Below are 8,218 nucleotides of genomic sequence, written 5' to 3' on the forward strand. Positions count from 1 at the left end.
ATCATATTTAGCTTTATATTTTTAATGCCACAAAGAATTTGGTCTTTAAATAAACTGTATTCATCAGATAGTTTTAAAACCAGATTCTTAAAAGTGAAATATATTCACCAGATGACTTTAAAATCAAGAAATTGTGTGGTCTGTAAATTCTTCTATATCCACAAGTTTTATTACAGTTTGAATTTGAAAATAAAGGATTCAGAAAGGTTTATTTTGCCCACTGTATTCACCAGCTGATTTCAAAAGCAAGAGGTGATTTTGGCTTTAAAAAACTCTATAAACACACCAGATGAGATTTCAGAACACAAATGAGTTAGGCTTTTAAGCTATTCCATACACCAATTAGCTTTATATATCAGAGTGTACCCAGTCTTGAAATATCCCTATATTTATCAGAGGGGTTTAAAAACCCGAGAGCATCTGGTCTATAAAACTGACCACATTCATATTTAACTTCAGCAACCAGACTGTCTAGTTGAATTCCATTATATTCAATATTTTATTCTAAAAACTGGAGTGAATTTGGCTTTCAAGTCTGTTATATTCATCTGTTCACTTCAGACTAAATTTGGATGTGGCTTATAAAGTCACATATTCTCACCAAGTGACTCCAAAGACCAGAGTGCAACTGGTCAGTAAATTCCACAATATTCACCAATGGACTTTACAGACCAGAGTGAATCTTGTCATTAAAGTCTGTAATTTTCACAAGATGACTTCAAAATCAGTAAGGTTGTGGTCTTTAGTGTCTACTATATTTACCAATTAACTTTATAGAGCAAATAACATCTAAATTTTTATTCCACTGCAGTATAGATGACCCCACACTGCAGAAAGGATCTTACTTTTCAATCAACAGTTCTCATCAAATGATTTTAGAAACCAGAATAGATCTAGTCCTTAATGTGTTCAATATTCATCAAATAAGTTTTGAGACAAGAATGGACCTGGTATTTAATTCCACTTTATTCAGAAATTGACTTCAATCCATAGTGAATCTGGTTGTAAAGTCCAGTACATTGTCCTGGTGACATTAAAAGCCAAAGAGTAACAAATGTTTAAAGTCCAGAATACTCACCAGTAGATGACAACAGTAGATGTAAATTTAAAATTCACAATATTCATTAGTCAACAAAATATACCAGAGTGGATCTCATCTTTTAATTCTGCTCTGTTACCAGATGAATTTAAGTAGCAAACTGGATCTTGTTTAAAAATCCACTATGTTTACTATTTGACTTGAAGAATCTGTATGGATCTCGTCTTGGAATTTCACCATATTGATCAGTAGAGTATAAAACCCAAACCACACTGGAACTTAAAATATTTACAAGCTGACTTTAGAACCCAAAGTAAATTTAAATATAATTCGACATATTCAACATATTCAATTAAAAACTAGAGTAAGTCTGATTTTCAAATTTACTATTTTCACTATTTCGTTTTAAAATTTGTATGTATTTATTCTAGAAAGTTTGCTATATTCACCAGTTAACTTTAGAAACAGAGCGTATAAATTCCAATATACATAGTAGTTGAAATAATTGGATTTTGATATAAAAGAGATCTTGTTTTTGAAACAAATGTAGTCACCAGAGTAGACTGGTATTTAAAGTACATTATATCCATATGATAACTTCAAAAAACAAGGGTGAATCTGGTTCATTATATTAACCAATTAATTATACAGAATGAAGTAGATCTGTTAAGTCTACTATATGCACATGTGATAGAAAATCAGAGTGAATATTGTTTTTAAAATTAACTGTATTCAATATTTAACTTTAAAAATCAGTTTGAATATGGTTATAAAATTGACTATAACCACTATTTCAAATCCCAGAGTAGTGCTAGTCTTTGGGCCCTCTGTGTTCAACATAATTTTAAAAACTTTAGTGAGTCATCATTTTATTGGTTCCAATCATTTATTTAATGTCAACTATACCATTGATAGCACAAAATACTAGGTAAGTTGTATGTGAAGGCTAGAATGATCACAATAATATGTTTCTGAGCTTGCATATTTTTATATATTTGCCATTCAGCTTCAGAAGCCAGGGTGCAAGTGCTCTTTAACATCTACCATACTTGTTTATTAACTTTAGAAACTAGAACAGATTAACAATTAAACATCGAAACTTGCATGAATTTGGTTATTTAAAGTACATGGTATTCACCTGCTGAGATTATTAAAAATTCAAAGTGGATCAGTCATTAAACTCCACTATATTCATCAATAGACTCTACTGACCTGAGTAGATGATGTTTATAAAGTTAACTGTCTGACTTTAAAAATCAAGATGGTTCTGGTTTATAAATCCAATAAAAACTCAGTGTGGACCAGGTCTTTCAAGTCCCTTATATTCATCAAAGGAGTTTATGAATATAGTCCATAGGTGAATATAAGTCCACCTATGGACTTTAAGAGTTCTAATTTTAAAGTCCATAGGTTTAGATGTGATTGTATGGTAAGAAGTTTGTTTCCCAACCACATGGTGCTGCATTCAGTCCCACTATATGGCACCTTCGGCAAATGTCTTCTAATATAGCACCGGGCCCAACCAAAGTCTTGTGAGTGGATTTGATAGATATAAACTTAAAAGAAGCCCATCATATAAGTGTGTGTGAGAGAGAGAGAGTGTGTGTGTGCGTGTGTGTGTGTGTGTGTGTGTGTGTATGTATCTGTGTGTGCGCATGTGTGTGTGTCTGCGTGTTTATGTGTATGTATGTCTTTGTGTCTGTCTCTTTCCCCCATCACCACTTAACAATCAGTGTTGGTGTGTTTATACCCACTGTAACTTAGCAGTTTGGTAAAAGCGACCAATACAAGAAATACCAGACTTTAAGAAGAAGCACTGTGGTCAACTCATTCAAATAAAAATTCTTCAAGGTGGTACCTCAGCATGACCACAGTCTAATGACTGAAACAAGTAAACAATAAAAGATAAAAAAATATCTCTCCAAATGACTTTTAAATTCTAGAGTTGTCTATAAATTACACTTTATTCAGCACTTAATCATAATCTATCTTTAAATTCCACTCTATTTAACAGTTGAATTTTAAAATTCAAAATCTATCTGATTTTTAATCTAAATTTACCAGATGAGTTTTTGAAACATGAGTGTATTAGGCCTTTACTAACCTAGAGTATTTAAAAAGTGAAAACTTTAAAGTGAAAACTATATCTAGTTTTAATAATCCGCTTCATTCAACATTGTCAGGGTTGAATGCCCATTATATTCAACTGTTGAATTGAAAGACTAGAGGGTTGTTGGACATTAAAGAACACTATATTCTCCATTTGACTTTAAAAACAGTGTGGATCTGGTTTATAAATCCAATAAATTTGCCTATTGGTTTTCAAAACTTCAGCATGGACCAAATCTTTCAATTTCATTATATTCACTAAAGGAATTTAAGGAACACAATTCTAATCTTAAGTTCATTTATACAAGATATAGCTTCAATAACCAAGGTCTTCATGATTTTTAATGTCTACAATTTCTTCAATTAGACAGACCAGAATAGATCTCATGCTTAAAATTCAATGTATTTAATGGTTGGCTTTACTAATAAGAGGAGATTTTTATCTTTGAAATAAACCATGTTCAGCAGTTGGCTTTACAAACCAAAGGAGATCTGTTCTTTCATGTCTATGACATTCACTAATTGAATTCAAATACAAGAATCCATGGGTTTTTAATGTCGACTATACCCTCTAATTGCATTTATAAAGAAGAGTGGATTTAGTCATTAAATCCACACTATTCACTACTTCTCTTTAAGGACCAGAGTGCATCTGGTCTTTAAAGTCCAACATATTCCCTAGTTGACATTTAAAATCAGTGTGGATCTCTTTTTTAAAATGCACTATATACACCAGTTGAATTTAGAAACCAAAGTGATTCTCAATATTCACTAGATTACAGAAAGTGCAAGAGTGGATCAGGTTTTAAAATCTACTATACTCACAATTTGAATTTAGTTCCCAGATTAGATCTGGTCACTAATGTCTACTATATTTTCAACGACACCATTGATAAGATCAGCTGCGGCTGTATGGTAAGAAATCTGCTTCCCAACTACATAATTCCAGGTTCAGTCCCATTGTGTAGCACCTTGCCTTCTTCTGTGGCCTTGGGCTAACTAGACCTTTGTGAGTGTATTTGTTAGACGAAAACTGTAAGAAGCAAATCGTGTGTGTGTTGGGGATGTGTGCATGTGTGTGTGTGTGAGCATGTGTGTCTTTGAGCATGTGTTTGTGCCTATGTTTGTCTCTCACCAACTCTTGACAACTGGTGTTGGTGTGTTTACATCCCTGTAACTTAGAGGCTTGTCAAATGTAATCAATAGGATAAGTACCAGGTTTAAAAATAAGTCCTGAGTTTGATTTATTTAACTAAAATTCTTCAAGGTGGTGTCCCAGCAAGGCTGCACTCTAATGAGTGAAACAAGTAAATGAGAGAAAAAATGAGAGATAACAGATGGATGAAGTTTAAAAAAGGGGAAACCGACATTGAAGACAAACAAGAACGCATCTGGTCCTCAAAGTTCACTTTCTTTTAACTCTAAATTTTAAAACAGACTTTATATCATGTTTAAAGTTTATTTTATGCTCAAGTTGACTTCAGTAATAATCTGCATCATTTGATCTTAATAACCAGAGGAGATTTCATCTTTAAAGTCTACTACTTTCATCATTTGCTTTTAAAAATCAAGGTGGTTTTACTCTTTTAAGTTGCTTTTAAAAACCAGTGTGTTTCCGGTCTTTAAATAAGTCTATATTAAGCACTTGACTTTAAAGTCACTGTAGATATATACACCGATCATCATTAAATACCCACGTGGATTTGGTCCTAAAATCCTCTATATTCACCCTTTGACATTGAAACCAGAGTGTATATGTTATTCAAAGTCCAATACATTCATCAGTTGCCTTCAAAAGTTATACAGATCTTGTCTTTGAAGTTCACTATATTAACCAGTTGACTCTAGTTAGCTTTAAAGGCCAGAGTGCTCTGTTCTATGACATCTATACTATATATAAAACAGAGATGTGTGTGTAATCGCTTTTCACGTGAAATCGACTTCACCAAATGCTTCCATACTTGTGATGCATGATACTTGTGATGCATGAACAATTTGACCTCAGATAAATGTTAGGCTCTTCATTTGATTTTTTTAATTAAAAATAAATAATATTGCTTTATATTTAAGATTCACTTCTTTAAAAAGGTTCCTCAATGTCAACTTCCAGTATTGACGTAACAACGGCAAAAAGCTTCACTCTCTATTTTGTGTGTGAGTGTGTATGAGAGAGAGAGAGAGAGAGAGTAAATACTACATACACACCGCTCTCTCACTCTGTCTCACACACATACACACGCACACACACACCCCTTCACTCACTCACACTCTGTCTCTTACAAACACATACATACATAAATGTATACAAACATATTTACCAAGACACACATATGTATGCGCGTGTGTGCGTGTTTGTAAGAGACAGAGTGTGAGTGAGTCAAGGGCTGTGTTGTCATATGCATACATCCAAAGATGTATGTATATTTATGCATGTACGTATACATGACAACAAACCTCTCTCTCTCACTCACACTGTCTCTTACAAACACACACATACATAAATGTATACAAACATATTTACAAAGACACACGTGTGTATGCGCGCACACGTGCGTACATGCGTGGGGGGTTCCACAATCGCCATTTATTTCAATTACTCTTGTGAGGATATTCACGTAAATCATTTTTTTCATTTAATCCCCATTTTAATTTTTGTAAAAGTTTCCAAGTACCAATGAGGCTTTTTGGCACATCTTCAATTTTTCCCATTCATGAGAGGCGCCCAGCCATCATTCATCTGAGAGTCCATCTACAGAATGTCCTCAAATTTCTATACAGCATATTTTGCCTTTTTTTTCTTCAAGTATATAAGCAATAATTTCATTCCCGAGCAATGCCGGGTACCTCTGCTAGTACATTATATTCTCCAACTGACTTGGCAGAACAAGTGGATCTGTTGTAAAATGTTCACAGTTGACATTAGAAAACTTTAAGAGCCAGAATGCATCAGGTCTTTAACACTTTAGCATTTAACGCAGCCATATTTAACCCAAATATTCTACCCATTTTATGTTAAAAGTGGTCAGATCTAGCCTCTCACATGTACCCTACAATGTCATCTAAAAATAAGCAATCACATCATCAAAATCGTGAAGCTATGAGATAATGCATGATTAATTCAAAATAATGTGACTAAATAAGCATTACATTTGATAGAGTAATTTCAATGCTAAACAATTAGTGTTCATAATATTTCCCAAGAGATATTATAAAAAACAGTATGGTCTAGATTTTTAAAATCGTTATGTTCATCAATTGCCTTTAAAAAATTAGAGCAGATCTATTCTTTAATCTACTATTTAATTGCATTCACCTGATAACTTCAAACCCTCAAAAGATCTGGTGTTAAAAATTCCTCTTCTATTCACCAGATGTCTTTAATATTCACTATATTCGGCATTGATTTTTATAACCAGAGTTGATCTAGTGTGTAAAGTTTAGTATATTCAACAGTTGATTTCAGAGAACATGGAGCACGTGGATTTAAATTAGCTATATATAATATAACATTTGTTATTATCAACCACAGTTTCTCTGATCTTTGAATCCATGATATTTAACAATTCACTTTGAAAACAAGAGTCTGCCTGCTCTTTAATGTCCACTATATTTCCCTGATGACTTGGAATGCAAGAGTAGTTGTGACATTTAGAGTCTGCTGAATATTTTTGTTGGCTTTAATTCTTTTCATAGCAACCCACTTAAAAGAGACATGACTCTTATCATACAAGCTATCTGGTTAAACTGATCTAAATTAAAATTTCCCCTTGATATATGAAGCATCAACTGAATGACAAATTCAAAATTCTTTAAAAATTAATTGAAATAAGGAAAGTGTATCAAAAATATCTGTCTTCACAAATAGACTTTATTGTATGGTACTGTTACTACACATTTCTCACTCAGAGATTTAAAACTAGTTGTTTTTCTCTTTACGAGATCAGCAACTGTATGTGACTTTAAAACTATATATTGTGAGCAAGGTTGAGTGGTGGTTGTTCTCAAGGAAGAGAAATAACCAAGGAGCCAGTATTCTACAGGTATTGCTAAGGCTAGAAAAGGGGCAGTAGACTCCCTTGCTCACAGTTTATGGACACAGACCATGTGTCAGTAGCCAGCTGGAAATGATGTTTTCCTGGTAAACTAAACTAAAGGCTTAAAAAACAAACTGTATCTGTTCTTTAAAAACCATTCAATACATTTGATAACAGCACAGCATTCAACAGTTGAATTTAGCCCTTTAGTATTTAAACCAACTATATCTGGACCAAATATTCTACCTGTTTTATGTTCAAACTCGGCAGATCTGTCCTCTCACTGTACAGTGTGATACCTAAGCTAAAAAATCACATCATTACCAAATTTAAAGCCTGAATGAGACAGGTTTCTGTTAGAGGCCCATGAAACTTTAAGTCACATGGAGCCAAATCAAACTGTTTTCAATAATATATACATATATATATATATATTTGTTTTGCAAGATTTTTGATGTGAAATCGTGTGTTGAAACAGATGTTGTTTTATTTGGGGATGGTCATATTGCCAGTTTAGCCAATAAAAAATACACGCACTGTATATTTGGTGTTAATTTGCTTAATTAAATGAACATTGGAGGGAACTTAAGGAAGAGAAGAGCTCATCAGTTCTGTACCAGCATGCTGAACAGGATCACAGAGGCTCACTCAACAACACAGAAATTAAAATCTTGTCCACACATAGAACAGATGCAGCACTTAGACAAATTACACTAGCTACACACATAATAGAAGATAAACCTAGCCTGAATAGGAAACTGGAATGGAACACTAACACACACCCCTAACAAACCACAACATATGACAATAAATTTCCCATAAACCGATAACAATATGAACAAAATATAATACAATACATAGATAAACAAATAGAATTAAATACAACATACGTTAACAAAATTAAATTAAATACAAAACAAAACAAAAAAGAAATAGGTATAAACACATGAACAAATAAATAAATAAAAACAAAAATAAACGAACATGTATTAACATTGAATATAGATAATACAGGCACTCCCCATACACACACATG

Source organism: Octopus bimaculoides, chromosome 7 (assembly GCF_001194135.2).
Source record: "Octopus bimaculoides isolate UCB-OBI-ISO-001 chromosome 7, ASM119413v2, whole genome shotgun sequence".
Classification (NCBI taxonomy): Eukaryota; Metazoa; Mollusca; class Cephalopoda; order Octopoda; family Octopodidae; genus Octopus; species Octopus bimaculoides.